Below are 17,754 nucleotides of genomic sequence, written 5' to 3'. Positions count from 1 at the left end.
ACCAGATGGGTGTTGTATAAATAGCATCTTTGCCATGCTGTTGTTACTGCCCAAATTCCCTTACCAAGAACTAGGTTGTGTCTGCACGTCTCTGTGCCCAAACCTCTCCCCCTGGCTGGCGTGGCCCCTGATTACCACTGGACAGGTCCCCATCTGTGGGTCCAGGGACCCCGTGAGCAGTGGGTAGGTTCTTGGCATCTGCCCCCTCTACCATCTATTCAATCAAAAGAGAGCAGCACCAAGGATCTGGCAACAACCGGAGCCCCTTCCAAGCCTCCAGGCGCAGCTCCATCTGGCGGAGCGTCTTCTGTCTGGGACGCGACCACCCACGCCATCTCTTCCCATCCAACAGTCGGGCTCTGGGTGATTCAGCTTCTGCTTCAGTTCTGCAGGATCCACTCTGCTCTGAGGGCTGGATGGCCTGTCTGATGAGTGAGCAGGAAGTGTGGGCTGGGTAGCACCTCCGTCTGAGGCTCCAGTGGAGCCTACTCACATCCGAGATGTCAGGGAAAATTCTCTCCTATCATTATTTTTAGCCTTATTAGCTCTGCGTTATCTTGGAGAGGCAAAGCACAGAGAAACACAGAAAGAGGGAGTCAGCTTGGCTCCTGATTCTGATTTTGTCGCTCAGGAACTGTGTGACCTGGATTCACTTTTACCTTTCTAGGACTCGGTTTCCTCATCGGGTACAACAAAATATACATCTTTCTCAGTTTATGATGGTGTTCTATCCTGTTCTGAGAAGTGTATCATAAATTGAAAATATTATAAGTAAGATTATAAGAAAATATTATAAATGCATTTCCTCTACCTGACCTAGCAAATATCATAACTATGAAAGTGTAAGTCGCTCAGACATGCCCAGCTCTTTGCAACCCCATGGACTTTAGCCCACCAGGCTCCTCTGTCCATGGAATTATCTAGGCAAGAATACTGCAGTGGATTGCCGTTCTCATTTCCAGGGCATCTTCCCAACCCAAGGATCAAACCTCAGTCTCCTGCATTGCAGGCGGATTTCCATTTGCCAACAGTTGGGCCAACTCTCCTAATACAAGCCTATTTATAATGAAGTGTTTGAATAGTTCCTGCACCTGATGACTAACTTTAGTACCTACTGTACTAAAAGTGAAAAACAGAATGATTCTCTGGGTCCAGATGGTTGGAAGTGATCACCAGTTGGGGCGGGCTGACCTCAAAGCCCAGGCTCATGACTGTGTGGTGACCGGGAGCCAACATTCACTGCCACTGCCAACATCACCAGACAGTGTCATACTACATACTGCTAGCCCAAGAAAGATCAAAATTCAAAGTACAGTTTCGACTGAATGCATCACTTTTGCACCATGTAAAATTTAAAAATACTAAATTGAACCATCGTCAGTCAGGGACTATCTCTGTAATACTGTGGAAGTATTCATCTCAACGTGGAAGGCTCAAAAGAGGTGATGGTGGTGGTGGTGGTTTAGTTGCTAAGTCGCGTCCGACTCTTGCGACTCCATGGACTGTAGCCTGCCGGGGGCTCCTCTGTCCATGGGAATCCTTGGAGTGGGTTGCCATTTCCTTCTCCAAAAGAGGTGATAACAGAGGCGAAAGAGCATTGTCAATTATAAACCAATGTTTAATTATCATAAACTTACTAACCCCCTAGTGAAAGATACTATCTTTTTTATCCTACAGCTGTTCCTTTTAGATGTCACCTGCTTATGGACTGGAGGCAGGGACAGGGACAAGGGCTTGGGAAGTTGGGAGACAAGAGAGGGTTGATTTATCTCAAAGTAATTGGGGGTCTCACTCAAAATGTTTGCTGTTGTTCATTCTCTCAGTCGAGGCTGACTCTCTGCACCTCCACGGACTGCAGCACACCAGGCTTCCCTGTCCTGCACCATCTACTGGAGTTTGCTCAAACTCATGTCCACTGAGTCAGTGATACCGTCCAATCAACTTCAAAATGTTTGGAGTTTGCTAAACTAAATCCCTTCTTTTCCATCTTTTATGTTTCCTACTCTTGCAGCATTTTTTTTTTTTTGAGGAGACTCTGAGAGTGGATCCTTTCCCAGACACAAATTCCAGAGATACAACGAGATGAAATCACCAGAGAGTCAAGAAAGTATAAGAGGAGACAGAACCAAAACAAGAACTTGGAGATAATATAACTTTTATTCTACAGATGGGAAAGCTGATACTCAGGAAGCTAGGATATCCTGCCTCAGGTCAAAAATCAATAAGTGGAAACTTCCTTGGCAGTCCAGCGGTTAAGACTACTCACTCCCAATGCAGAGGGTGTGGGTTCAATCCCTAGTCAAGGAACTAGGGTCCTGCATGCCTGCAGAGTGGCCCCCACAATATATTTTTAAGTTTAAAAAATTTAGTAAGTGGTGTAGCCTGGGTTCAACTCAATTGTGTATGGCTCCAAAGATCATTCTGTTTTCGTTATACCATTCTGAGCAACTTTGGCAGCACTGGCGGAAGTATGATGCCATGAAAAAATATTTTTTTCTTATATGAAGATTCTTGGAGTAAGGAATGATAATCTAATTCACCATGAAAGGTCTTTATGGTGTTATAGTTAACCCCAACTCTATCAGCTCCTGGACTTACCAGGTGGCTCAGTGGTAAAGATTCTGCCTGCAAGGCAGGAGATGCAGGTTCGATCCCTGACTGGGGAAGATCCCCTGGAGAAGGAAATGGCTGCCCACTCCAGTATTCTTGCCTGGGAAATCCCGTGGATAGAAGAGGCTGGTGGGCTACAGTCTATGGGGTCGCAAAAGAGTCAAACACGACTTAGCGACTAATTAAGAACAACTCCATCAGGTCAGTATCTCCAGGACACACGGCAAATTCTTAAGCCCCTTGTAGAATCTATCACTTTCATTTCATTCTATCTAACTTTCGTCTGCTTTGTCCAAAGTTCACCCAAGCAAATTTGATCTCTGTTCTTATTCTCTGAGATGCCAGTAGTGATGGGGGCAGGGAGTAAAAAGGACACAGCCTTTGGAGTCACAAGATCTGGGCTCAGCTCCCAACTCTGCCATGAATAGTCTGTGAACTTGAGCATGGTCATAGAGGTCTTTGAGCCTCTGTTTCTTTGTGTCTAAAATGAGAACGCTGACATTGACCCTACAAGCTTGATGGAAGCTTAAGTGATGTGATTTATTACTGAAAGCCTAGGCAAGTGAAATGCATTTGATTGTCATCAGCATAAAGGGCAATCTGCAAATAGGCTTCTGATGCAGAATTAGCTTCTTTGTTATATTGATATACCCAGCTTTATTGAGACATAATCGACATATAACACTGTACGACTTTAAAGTGTCCAACAAAATGATTTTGATATGTATATGTATTATAAATAAATAAATTTAGTTAACATCCATTGCTCACATAGTTATCATTTATGTGTGTGTGGTGAAAAATGTTACATTTTACTCTTTTTGAAACTTTGAAGTATGCAATACATACTATAGCCTTCATGCTGTAGCTTAGATCCTTGCAAACCTCCAGTTACAGGCGCTTTTTCTTTAAAGAAAGAATCATGTCAAATGACTTCAATTCTGCAGCCTTCAAATCATCTCTTTGGAAATGATCATCTTTCAGGCAGATGCTTGTTGTCCCTTAAACTCTGAAAGTGTAAATCAATTCAGTCTCGGACCTGTCTGCTTGCAATCAAGCCCTCACTTTTTTCCTTCTCCTCCTTTTTCCTGTACAATTTGTATCTCTTTTCTAATGAAGTTTCCCTCCTGATATTAGCTGTTCAGAGCCCAAGAATACAACACTTGGAATGAGATTCTGTGAATCCATGCTGGGAAATGTGGGCCCCGTGTCAAGAATGAGTGCCTCCAGCTCAGTCTAGACTATAGAGCGAGGCTCCAAGGGGAAGCAGTGGTAGAGATGCTGCCTGACTCATTAAGCTCTTGGGCCGGGACCCAGGCTTGGAGCAGGCAGCAAGCATGTTGTCGGCAGTGATCTCCAGCTGGCGGAACCCTGAGCCGGATGACTTGACCGAGGCCGGCTTCTGTCTTTAGTTTCTTCAAATTTTTCATTTGTGTGGCATCGCAGGGAGCTCTGTTTTTCTCGGCTTGGCCCCCCCTGGAAGACTTAGACAAAAGAGGGGAAGCCCTATTCTTGCCAGATTCTTCATCTCACCTGCCTAGTCTTTAAGTTCTGAGCACATACCTCCATCTCCCTGCTAGAAGTCTGGTATCAGCTAGAGTTCACTGAACTCATCCTGGCTTCCTTGTGTGTCTTGGGGAGAAAGTCTGTGCAATTTCTTTTTGACATGAGGGTAGTAGAAGGTCAGGAAGACAGTTCTAATTACCATGTCTGCCACCTTAGGCTAAAGACCAGACTTCCCCGAGGAAATACATAATAATGTTGCATTTAATTGAATCCAAGATGCCATTATGTAAGCCCTTCTAAGAAAGAAAACAAAAAAAAAAAAAATGCTGCCAGTTAGACTGACACACTATTGACAATGAAATACATCCTGGATTCAGAGATGTTAACGTGTTGGGGGTGGGGGTGGGGGGAAGTGTCCTGAACAAACAAAATAGAGCACCTATTTCAGAAGAGTTTCTGCGAAGATTAATTAAGATCATGCAACTGAAAGTATTTTGGAAACTGTCAAGTACCATAGACATGCTATTCAGCCCAGAGGTCAGCCCACTGGCTCAAACTCCAGTGATACCGTGTCCTGGCTGTTTAACCTCCGACAACTCTCTTACCCCAGTGAGTCTCAGTTTTCTTCTCTGTACAATGGGCACAGTGATTCCAGTTCTGCTTCTCCTGCAAATGTAACATCCTAAGTATATACAGGGCATGTTTATGCTCCATTTTTTTTAAAATTTATCTGAAATTCAGATGTAACTGGGTATCGTATATTTTTATTTGCTAAATCTGGCGACCCTAAGGAAGACAACAGGGATCAATAGATGTCAGATGGAAGACATTCTCTGAGTCAGAGGAATAAGACCTCAGAATTTTCAGAAGGTCACATTAAAGGTGAATGAATGGTGATCTGAAAATAGAGATTCTCACAAGTTTCCCATGGGGGTGGCAGCTGGGTCTGGGAGGTAATATATGCGTGATGGGTGAGGGGCATCTGGGAGACAGCAGAGACAAATAGATACTGAAGGCTGAAAGCTGGGGTGGCAAGAACACACAGACGGTGCTCAGACGGTGTCTTATGAAAAGCCAAGAGCAAGTCACCAAATACATGTCTTTCTTTTAAAAAAAAAAGAAGCAAAGAAGTGAAGATGACTAAATGAGTAATAGCCGCAGGAAGAGAACCCAAGTTGCACCGAGTTAAGAACATGTTCCAATGTTTTTCAATAAATGGAGGAAAAGCTGCAAATTATTCATTTGTTATTTTTGTAAGATTTTCAAATCTGTGATTTTTTTTCCTGTTTTGTCTCCAGTTTTTGTATCCACAAAAATATTTCTCCTCCTTCGTAAGTAACTTCTTTTTGCAAATGCAGTCTCAAACCACACCAAAATTGCAAATGTAAAGGTTGTTTCTCTCCTCTCGGGTCCCCGCTGGATAGAATCCCAGGTCAGCTCTGGGCTTAATACTACTCCCTTGTTCCAAGGAGAAGGCAGCACTTGTGTGCTTCTTGGTTTGTTTGGACTTTAGAAGCTGCTAAATTCGGGTCTTTGATATTTGACCGTGTTTCTGAGCTATTGAAATAGACTTGGGTTTTCGTCAGTAAGAACTAAATGGCATTCGTGTTTTCTCAGAACACACTCAGACCGGTGAATGAGGTGGACTGGGGTTATGGTTCCTGGTTTACCAGTGGGGAGACTGAGTCCCAGGCCTGTGACGCAGCAGCCCACGCCCTTGCCCTGGGTGGATGAGAGCTGAAAGCAGGCATAGTCTCCTCCTTCCCCACCAGCTGTCTTGTCACTTTAGTTAAAAACCATATGGGCCTCCATTGCCTCATTGAGGAAACACGATGAATACATACTTTATGCAAGATTATTAGTGAGGATCATATGAAATAATATGTATGAGAGGGTATTGTAAACTGCCAAACAGTATGTAAGTATTAGCAGTTCTTACATATTTAGCTTATTGGCAGAACCAGAATTTCAGTCATCTTAGATGGAATCTTTATTCCTGTTTTCTAAATGGTGCTGCTGCTAAGTCGCTTCAGTCGTGCCCGACTCTGTGTGACCCCATAGACGGCAGCCCACCAGGCTCCCCCGTCCCTGGGATTCTCCAGGCAAGAACACTGGAGTGGGTTGCCATTTCCTTCTCCAATGCATGAAAGTGAAAAGTGAAAGTGAAGTCACTCAGTTGTGTCCGACTCTTAGCGACCCCATGGACTGCAGCCCACCAAGCTCCTCCATCCACGGGATTCTCCAGGCAAGGGTACTGGAGTGGGGTGCCATTGCCTTCTCCAATTTTCTAAATAATGTACCCTTATTTAGGGAAGAAGAACCAATTTTCCAATGTTAAGTCTCACTCTCAAGATAGAAATCTCCAGCCCTTTCTCCAGGGCTGGGAAAAGCCAACCTTGACTTTGGGATATCCTCTTACAAGGTGGGGTTGGGGAAACAAGTCTCTTTGGTAACTGACAGAAGCTGGTGTATGTCATACAGGGAAGCAACAACAAAAAAAAAGAACTTCAGGGAAACTTAGGATCTTTCATTGCTTTGTGTGTATTGTGGAGGAGGATTATTCATAAAAAGAAAACTGCTAAGAGCAAAAAATTATTCAAAATCTTTCTCAGCAAAATGTAAGTTTTCTTCAGAAAAGCAAGGATGTTCTGGCAATATGACAGTTTACTGCCAATTAATAGGACCAATTTTCAAAAGCTACATGTGGAAAACAATATTGTCACTCAATCTTCAAACAGGCATAGTTTTCTAGAATCTGTATTTTTTAAAAATATGATCTAGATAAGGACATTTAGAGCCAGAAGAAATCTTGGTATTCACATAAATCCATTCTTGTACTTTGCAGATTTTGAGAATGAAGTCTAATAAGGGATTTTGATGGGGCCATGGAGCAAATAAAGACAGAGCCAGAAATTGAACTTGCATTGCCTGCCTCTCAGGATCATTAATTTTCAGGTGCACCAAACTCGTTTTGTCTTTTTGTGGAATTTGCATGCAATCTCCTACCTGGAAAACAGACTGCTTATTTGCATCACTTGTTCATAAGACAATAATGGCAGTAACAATGCACCCAGCATCACCACTGTTGACATCAAAATTTCCAAAACTGACTTCTTTCTCAATGAAACTGACCTAATTTACATTGGCTCTTATGGTTCCCATCTTCTTACTGAGATCAGAAGGAAATAGTTCCCTCTGAAGAGAAGATGATTACGGCTGGTCCTTTCTATTAGCTCAGAAGCATCATTTGGTCCTGAGCACGTCCTTCCTTCCTCAGCCCTCTCTAGCTCTCTTAGCAGCATGATGCCATCATTTGAATGACATCTTCAAAAGATGCTGACTGTATGTATTTTCCACAAAAGGCTTAAAAAAGAACCATCAGGACTGTAGAGATTTGGTAAGAGGATTATTTGCTGGCTCAAAAAGAAATTTTTTTTTAATTGTTTAAACTACACAAATGCCTTACAGACAAAAGTGTCTATAACAAAAAACTCAGATTTCAGTAATAGAAGAAAGTTTGTTACCCCTTGGCAACTAGATTCTCATATTAGACAATGAGAATCCTGCACCCATTCTTTCTTTCTTTTTTTTTTTTTTTCATAGAGCTCTAGAAACTTAAAGCTAACAGTTTATTCTTAATTGTGGATGTCTTCTCCCAGCTAAGGCATCTAGAAATAGTGTTACGATCACCCCTTTTTGCCTTTTATCTTGAGTTCAAGGGTTTGAGTTTCATCTTTCTTATATATACTTTGAGTTGCCTAGAATCATCTTTTTGTAATTAGTCAATATTAAAAACAGAGAAGGCAATGGCAACCCACTCCAGTACTCTTGCCTGGAAAATCCCGTGGACGGAGGAGCTTGGTGGGCTGCAGTCCCTGGGGTCGCTGAGAGTCGGACACGACTGAGCGACTTCCCTTTCACTTTTCACTTTCATGCATTAGAGAAGGAAATGGCAACCCACTCCAGTGTTCTTGCCTGGAGTATCCCAGGGACGGGGGAGCCTGGTGGGCTGCCGTCTATGGGGTCACACAGAGTCGGGCATGACTGAAGCGACTTAGCAGCAGCAGCAATATTAAAAAGAAAACATAATTAGTAGGAGAAAGTGATAGGTTAACAAAGAATTTATCTGTATCAACTTAAAGAGAAAGGAAGGGTCTAATAGACTCTGCTGCCTTTGCTTTGGTCTCGCCACCTGCACATTATCCTTCTTTCTTTGTGTGAACTATTCCGCTGTTCTCTTTGATGCTGGTGGAACTGTCCATCATAGTTTCAACCCTCTCCTCAGGGTCAGCACCTGAGTATCATGAACAATCAAGAGTATCCTTATGCCCTGGCTCCACCCATTTGTTGAACCTAGACTGATCCAAAAGTATGCTTCTCAGGGATGGCTATGTGGTATTTAGAGAGGACATGTTTCCTCCCTATAGACCGAGAGCTTCCGAAGGCCATACTGTCTGCTATTTATGGAGGTAGCTTATGACTAATGAAGCCAAACAGAGGGACTTCCCTAGAGGTCCAGTGTTAAGACTTTGCCTTTCAAGGAAGAGGGAGTGGGTTCGATGACTGGTTGGGGAGCTAAGATCTCACATGCCTCAAGGCCAAAAAAACAGAACATAAACAACAGAAGCAATAGCAAATTCAACAGAGTTTAAGAGAAACTTTTTAAAAGGCCAAGCAGAGATAAGCTGTGTGGAGAGATAAGGAAAGAGAGGAAGAGAGAGCAAACTCTGATGTTCTTATTCAAGTTCTTGGATCTGAACTGATCTGAAGCCAAACAGAGAAGGGCTCGCCCTGCCAATGTTTCAGTTACCCGACCAGCTGAACCTCAAGCTTGATGTCCAAAGATTTCCAATACATTCTATTGTTTCTGTTCTCGAGATAATTTCAGTTGAGCTTTTTCACTTACAGCTGAAGAATTTTGAATAAGAGAAGGAGGCAGCATGAATCAGCTTAGTGGAAGAATCAAAAGACTTCACTTCAAGTGAAATCTTACCAGAAGCCCCAGTGTAGAGAGGACATGGCTTGTAGAGACATGTCTGTAGCTGATGAGGGGATGGGGAAGAGCAGAGATGTGACTTCAGCAGGATCCTACCTGCAGTCTCAAGGAAACCTTGAGCCATCTCTGTGACATCTGAACACACCAAGTAACCAATTGTAAAACTACCTGCGTAGCTTAGACCCCAGAGCTCACGAGATTATAAACTCAGTGACCACAGGGATGGTATTTGTCTTATTCTCCTCCATATCTCAGTGTCTAGTACAGTGACTGCGGAATCAGTACACAAATATTTTCTATGCAGAATATTTTTTATGTAGAATTAATGATGTAGTTATTTTCTCTTTATGTCTCATCAATTAACTGCTATAATACCCTTCTTCCATACAAATTTCTTCCAGAGCTGCTGAGAGGTTCAATTGGAACACAATATGCAGAGTATCTAACAAGATTCCTTCTTCCACCCATTTCCTCCAAAACTCTCTGAACGTCTGTTGCATTTAGTGGAATACATGCCAGACTGGGAATCAGAAGCCCTGTATTTTAGGTCTATTACGGTACGGTTGTATGCAAGACCCTCTCCTCTTGGAGCCTTCCATCAAACGAGGGGGCTGAGTTAGCTGAGCCCTCAGCTCCCTTTCAAGTCTCCCATTCCACAGCCGAGTGTGGAGCAGGATATTGATGACTCACTTAGCTGGATAAACAAGCTCTCGCAATGTGCAGTCTGCTAAAGTAATGAGCAATGTGCGGAACTCTTTCTAAACCGAAAAAAATTTTCACACCAGACAGAGTCCAAAACCTCTGAGGGTTAAATGAGGGGAACTATAATACTAAGCAGATGAATCCTCAAAATAATATTGCAACACCTCCTGGCGCTCCCATCCCTGTTTCCATAGGGTCTCTCCTGAGTGATTTAGCTGCCGTGCCTGGGGACACCTGAGGTCACCTCCAGCCTGGCCCCACCCCATCCAGCTCAGCACACCCTTTGCACTGAGCCGCAAAAAGGAACACACAGACTCCCTTCCAAGGCCTCCCAGGGAGTCCATGGTGGACTCATTAGCTGCCAGTTGGTCATCACACTTCCTTTCTTTCTCTCTAAGCAAATGTTGATCCCCGAGGTTCCTAGGGTTCATAGGAAGAGAATTAAGATAGGGAGTCCCAAACTGGCCATCTGATGATAAGAAGAAGCCATATTGCATCTTTTGCGTGTACTGCCCCTGTGGCGGTCACTGTAGAGGTATGAAGTAGGTAATATCAGCCTCCAGTTACAGATGAAGAAACTGAAACACAGATTAAGTAACTCATCTGCTATCACTGCTTCAGAAGGGTGAAACCAGATTCGAGCACAGAGCTTCTTACTACACTTCCGTGTTTTCAATTCCTATTATGTCTCTAGGCACGTGAAATTGTTTTCCTTTAGTAAATGTGAGCAAGTAAGCTTTTTGAAAACCAAGATGAACCTGTTTGCTCCAACTGGCATAGTACTGAGTATGTAAACTGTGAGTCTTGGTGAAAACAGGTCATTCATGGGGTGAGACCTGGGAGCCAGTAGGAAAAAGGACCCCAGTGCATGAAGTTCTGTTTCACTCTCTGAGCAGATGGTCTGGGATGGGACCTGCTGTAGACACTCCTGAGCTGATTCAACCCAATCAGGGCTGTCCTTCTGGGTTCTTCTGCAACAGGAGCCTTACAAAACTAGAGGTGGAGGCCCAGCTCTCGGCAAATCCAATAGCAAGAGTCATTCATAACCCCATCTGGCAGAAGCTTTAATCCTAGGAAATCAATCAAAGCTTACATCTAAAGGTTTCTTTCTTATTTTCTTTTTCTTTTATTGAGTCTTCTCAGATGGCCTCAGGCCCATGAAAATCCCTTCATTGTAAGTTATGCCACCGTGTCAGTGCCCAGTACACGCTCCGTGGAACTTTTAGTGGCTTGAGATGGAACTGGGCAAAATCTGTATTTATATCTGTGGCAAAATTGATCCAAAAAAATATTGCTTACATCACTTTATAACACGTGAGGGAAAAAGTTATCTTCAGAGTTTGATAGCAGGAAAAGTGTGTTTTTGCTGACTAATGAATAGGGCTTCCCAGGCTGGCGCTAGCGATAAAGAACCTGCCTGCCAATGCAGGAGAGGTAAGAGATGCAGGTTCAGTCCCTGGGTAGGGAAGATCCCCTGGAGAAGGAAATGGCAACCCACTCCAGTATTCTTGTCTGGAGAATCCCATGGACTGAGGAGCCTGGTGAGCTATGATCCATGGGCTCACAAAGAGTCGGACACAACTGAGCTGCTGAGCTCACATGCATGAATACACATTATTTACTCAGACATGATGCATTTTATAATCAATTGCGTTTAGCTTTGGACAGTAGCAGTCAGAAATATACCGCAGGATATTTCTACATGCATAGATACAATTGTTGGTGTTGTTTAGTCGCTAAGTCATGTCTGACTCTTTTGCCACCCTATGGACTGTAACCCACCAGGCTCCTCTGTCCTTGGGATTTCCCAGGCAAGAATACTGGAGTGAGTTGCCATTTCCTCCTCCAGGGGATCTTCCTGACCCAGGGATCGAACCTGAGTCTCCTGCATTGGCAGGCAGGTTCTTTACCACTGAGATACCAGGGAAGCCAGTATATTTAGTATATACGCATGTATATAGGGACTCCTAGGTGGCTCAGCAGTAAAGAACACGCCTACCAATGCAGGAGACACGGGTTAGATCATTGGGTCAGGAAGAGCCCCTGGAGAGGGAAATGACACCCTGCTTTAGTATTCTTGCCTGGGAAATCTCATGGACAGAGGAGCCTGACGGGCTACAGTCCATGGGGTCGCAAAGAGTCGGACAGGACTGAGCGAGCATGCACAGTAGCAGAGTGGCTACATATGTATGGTGTATATTGATGGGCCTTCTGATGACTCTGCCTAGAAGTTCTCATCTACCTTTTTTGACTCACATATTCTTTCTCATTCTTCAGGACTCTCATGGGCCATATTCTTTCTCGGTGAATCCTTCTTCACCTCGCCTGAGGCTGGATTAGCTGGCCTTATAACTCCTCAAGTTTACCTCCATCCCAACAGCACTCAGTGGACATTGCAATGGCCCAGTTTTATCAGCTTCCCCGTCATGCGTTGAGTTCCTTATGGGAGAGAATAATCTGTCCTTCAAGTCTGTGTTTCCTGGACAAAGCAGAATGCAAAGTTATCAGGAATATTTGCTGACTTAACACCTGACTGAATAAATACACAAAGAAAGGAATGGAGAGAGAAGGGAAAAGCGAGATGGGAAAAGTGAAGATAAAAGGACAGATTAAATTCATGTTTGATCCTAAAGATGATTATCTTAGATTTTTACTTAGAAAAGTTAAAGTTATTCACTTTTTACTCCTTTATCCTTTTGTTCTTTGGTTTCTATCCTTAAAGCTGTATACAACTATTTCCTCAAGAAGAAATAGAGTAGCATTAGTAAATTTATAAATATAATATTATAAGCATATAAATATAAACTTGCAAGTATAAGATCTCTGCGGAATGACTGAGCTGTAATAATGCCAATACAACTGACAACTTTGCAAACCCTGGGACTTTCCACAGCACGGGACTCACATAGATGTGAGTTGTTTGCCCATCTGTATTGTAGGAGGCAAGTGGGCAGCAAGGAAACCGAGTCAAAAACCTTCTTGGAGAAACAATAAACCCTTTCTTATGTGAGAGATGTAACTTCCAAGCCCTTCTTCCTGAGAAAGGCATTTGTAAGCCAGTGGGAATGCTGATGCCTTTAAGAGGTCCCATAATATGCAATGAGCTTTCCAGGGGGCTCAGTGGTAAAGAATCTACCTGTCAATGACACAGGAAACTCAGATTCGATTCTTGGGTTAGCAAGATCCTCGGAAATGGCCATCCACTCCAGTATTCTTGCCTGGAAAATCCCATGGATAGAGGAGACTGGCAGGTGACAGTCCCTGGGGTCACAGAGTGGGACATGACTGAGTGACTGAACACACCAGCACAGTATGTGATAAAGAAGCAGTACTGCTCTGGAAGCCTTGTATTCTAGATTTCTGTCCCTTCAGTGGTATGGTGGTGGTGGTGGTTTAGACGCTAAGCCGTGTCCGACTCTTGCGACCTCATGGACTATACCCTGGCAGGCTCCTCTGTCCATGGGGTTCTTCAGACAAGAATACTGGAGGGGGTTGCCATTTCCTTCTCCATTCACTGGTGTAAAGAGTTTAAATATTCAGTCAGATCAGGGAAGTAGGACTTTGCCTTCTAGAGCAGCTGCCAGCTGGATTCAGTATATTACAAAGCCTCCTATGTAACAGAGAAAATGGTAATTTATAGAAAGGATGCTTTCTCGAGCTCGCCGGTTATTTCTTGCTGTCCTCTCCCCTTATTATCCTCCCCTCCTGGGCATAGTCGTCTCGCCTGTGAGATTCACATTAGACTCCTGTGCTCTGAACCTGAGACACGTCTCTCTGGTTTGGCCCCGAGGGCATCTCTAACCTGCCTTCTTTCATTCAACACACATTTGATGACTACTGGCTGTTCTTGGACCCATGTGGGCCACTGGGAGTACAGAGACACATTAGAAGGAACCCTGCCCTCCCAGAGACCACAGTCCAGAGTAGAGCAGGGCTCCTGGGCAGGCTGGGTGCTCAGGCACTGCTCTCTGAAAGAGGGGACCCTAGGGCTGTGTCTTGAAGGATGATGTCATGAGAACAGCTAGAATGTTTCATTCCCTCCTTGACCCTCTGTGGCCTTCCTCCCCCATACAAATGGGGAACCACACTGGATGATTCTTAAGTTTCTTTGCCCACCAAGTAGCAATATGTAAAGATAGAACCTGTCCAGTGGAAGGCATATAAAAGAAATGTGTTCATGTTAATAATTAATAAAGAACTTATATTTTAAGTATGCCCTTAAGGTATTACATTCTCAGAGCCAAGAGGCTTCCCAGTTCTCTGATCATTCCTCACTAAGAAGAAATAAATTCTGACTTCCAAGTGAAGGGCACATCCTCCCTGGAACATTCCACCTAGAGTATGGAGAAACAGAGGACTAGATCCTTAGGCCAGCTTCTCCTCCTCTGGGAAGGAAGCAGCAACCTCTGAAGCTCTGGATTCCCTTCCACCCTGGCTGTTGAGGCAGAGGCTTGGGGCTCTAGAGGAATCTGGAAAAGCAGTCTGGGAGGACTTCTGGGGTCGGGGGACCGGAGAGAAGTGCATTGTTGATACTCAGATTCTTCCCCAGCATTACTGTCCCCAGGGTGCCCTAGGAAGCTGAGATGGGGGAGGAGGTCAGTTCTGAGACACTGATTAGCATCCTTGCATAGGAAGGACAGTGGGATTGTGCTGCAATTCAGAGGGACAATGGAAAGTTGAGGGTAGTTAACAAACAATTTAAAACTGAGTGTGAAGACCAGAGGGCCTCTTTGGTAGCTTACAAAGGTCACGCTTTCAGTAGGAAAACAGGAAAGGCTCAAAACTCAGGATATAATACTTAGTGTAGAGCTTTAGACAATTGAATATACGGCCAAGACAGCTCTGTTATACCAAAGTCAAGGCCTTGGTTGGGAAAATCTGGATCCCCTTACACACCTTGGTGAATCCCCCCAAAGATTTTGGCTCCCCAGAAATCTGATGCCTCAGAATCTGAAAGCACTCGCTCCTATTAAGAGCTAACACCGCTCCTGTGTGGGAAGACACTGCAAGACAACAGAGTCCACTTTCAGATCCAAAGTCAATAATTTGAGTTAACTATTTGCGTGACCCATAATCCTACTACAACGGTTTCCTAAACATTTCAAAGATCTTTGGTCACATGATAAAATTAACACAGAATCCAGAAACTCAAGGTGCCATCATGGCTCCATATAGCATCTGATAAGAAAGAAATGGACCTACGTTCCAAAACAGCCCCAATAATCAGCCAGAAAGTCTTGGTGGGAATAGGTATTTGCAGTCCTAAATTTTAAAGATTCTTGATCGGGGGGTTAGAGCACAAAATTATATAAGGAAGACTTTATTGACTTGGGGACATGCTCCTTGGTTAAATGACTTACTATCTGTTGTATGGAGAAGCCGATGGCACCCCACTCCAGTGCTCTTGCCTGGAAAATCCCATGGACGGAAGAGCCTGGTGGGCTGCAGTCCATGGGGTCACTAAGTCAGACACGACTGAGCGACTTCACTTATCACTTTCATGCACTGGAGAAGGAAATGGCAACCCACTCCAGTGTTCTTGCCTGGAGAATCCCAGGGACGGGGGAGCCTGGTGGGCTGCCGTCTATGGGGTTGCACAGAGTCAGACACGACTGAAGTGACTTAGCAGCAGCAGCAGCAGTGGGCAGACTAGTGGTCTCCACCCCCAAGATGTCCAAGTCCTAATCCTTAGAATTTGGTGAACTTGTCAGTTCACAAGGCAAAAGGGAATTAAGGTTGCGGATGGAATTAGAATTGCTAATCAGCTGACCTTGAAATATGGTGATTATCCTGGATTATCCAAGTAGGTTCAGTGTAATTATGGAGGTCCTTAAAAGTAGAAGTTGAGGGAGGCAGGGAAAGGTCAGAGAAAGAGACGTGATGATGGGGGCAGAGAGACCTTGTGATCCTGGGGGAGGGGAGCTACCAGCTGAGGCTCTAAAAGCTGGAAAAGGCAATGAAGTGGATTCTCCCAAAGCCTCCAGAAAAGAAAGGAGCGCTCCATCACCTTGGTTTTAACCTAGTGAGGCCTGTGTTTGACAGCTAACCCACGGAAGTATGAGATAGATGATACATTTGTATTGTTTTAAACCTCTAAGCTTATGATAATTTCTTACAGCAGATGGAGAACTCTGACACCACTACAAGAAGGATCCTGGGGATGATATCCATATGCCTTTAGGAGATTTCCCAGAAAACTGAAGAAAGCAACGGCCAACACTAAGCCAGGCTAAATGCCTGAATTAGTGAAGAAACAGCAGAGAAAGGGATTAAAATCGCAGGGACAACAACATGCTGGAACAGATGTATTATGTGAGGTCAGGAGACCCACCCAAGGATTATGTTTCGTGGTAGCTTAAAGGTCACCAAGGCCATCAGGAATGTACCGGTGAGAGACAGCACCAAGAAGTTCAGTGCTGGCTCTTGGCAAATCACAGCTAAGGAAGAGGGGTTGCTATGGAGACGGCTTACAGGTAGCAATGGGATGATGAGGCCCTGAAGCAGTAAAGGTAAAGTGTTAACAACTAATTGCCAAAATCAAAAGGCCAGAATTACCATGGAGTCCTCAGTGCATTAGAAAGGAAGCTAAGAATGATCAGGAGACTAACGGTAATAAAATGACTGAAATAAAGTGTCATATGCTTTGTCCAGTTTCAGATAAGGTAAGGAAACTGGAAGGAAGTTTTCAGACTCAGGCTTTTTGGCAATTAAGGGAGCTGATTTCTTAGGAGAAAGGACCTTGCGGCAGCAAAACAAGTGTATATTATAGAAGCAAACTTCGTTTTTTTGTGCTTTGTGTTATCATGCTTTACAAATATTGCACTTTTTTTAATCAACTGAAGCTTTGCAGTGGCCCTGAGTCAAGCGAATCTATCAGAGCATTTGCCCCCTTCATATCTCTGTCTCATTTTGGTAATTCTCATAATATTTCAAAGTTTTTAAAATTATTGTTATATTTCTTGTTGGACTTCCCAGGTGGCTCAGACAGTAAAGAATCTGCCTGCAATGCAGGAGACCTGGGTTTGATCCCTGAGTTGGGAGGATCCCCTGGAGGAGCACACAGCAACCCACTCCAGTATTCTTGCTGGAGAATCTCATAGACAGAGGAGCCTGGTGGGCTATAGTCCATGGGGTCGCAAAGAGTTGGACACAACTGAGAGAGACCAAGCACAGCACATATTTGTTGCAGTAATCTGTGATCAGTGATCTTTGGTGTTGCTACTTCAGCTTGCTGAAGGCTCAGATGATACTTAGCATAGTTTAGCAATAAATCCTTTTTAAATTAAGGTACTATATATTTTTTTAACATAACACTATTGCATACATAATAGACTGCAGTAGGATGTAAATATACTTCCCTGGTGGCTCAGATGGTAAAGAACCCACCTGCCAATGCAGAAGACCTGGGTTCCATCCCTGGGCTGGGAATGGCACCCCACTCCAGTATTCTTGCCTGCAGAATCCCATGGAGAGAGGGGCCTGGCGGGCTACAGCCCATGAGGTCACAAAGAGTTGGACATGATACTCTGCATATCACATAGTGTAAACATAACTGTTACATGCACTGGAAAACCAAAATATGTGAGTGACTCAATTTATTGTGACATTTACTTAATTGCGGTAGTCTGGAACAGACCACATACTATCTCCAAGAAATGTCTGTAATGATTCCCCAGGACTTTCCTAGAGGGGCCTGCAGTCACTTACTTAGGTGGCTGTTGCTGAGGAGACAGGAATACCTAGCCATTTCGAAGACCTTTGAACACAAGGTAGGACTGACACTGAGACCCAGAAACCCAGAAGGTCATGATGGCTCCACATTAGACTGGAGACGTGGGGGTCAAGTAATGAATGGAGTCCTTGCCCACTTCACGTTGGGTCCATTGGGTCTGCAGGCATACCTGGCCATCATATCCCCATCCCCCAAAGGTATAACTGAG

The sequence above is a fragment of the Ovis aries genome, chromosome 3 (genome assembly GCF_016772045.2).
Source record: "Ovis aries strain OAR_USU_Benz2616 breed Rambouillet chromosome 3, ARS-UI_Ramb_v3.0, whole genome shotgun sequence".
Taxonomy (NCBI): domain Eukaryota; kingdom Metazoa; phylum Chordata; class Mammalia; order Artiodactyla; family Bovidae; genus Ovis; species Ovis aries.
The sequence above is the reverse complement of the archived record's forward strand: the minus strand, read 5'-3'. Positions refer to the sequence as shown.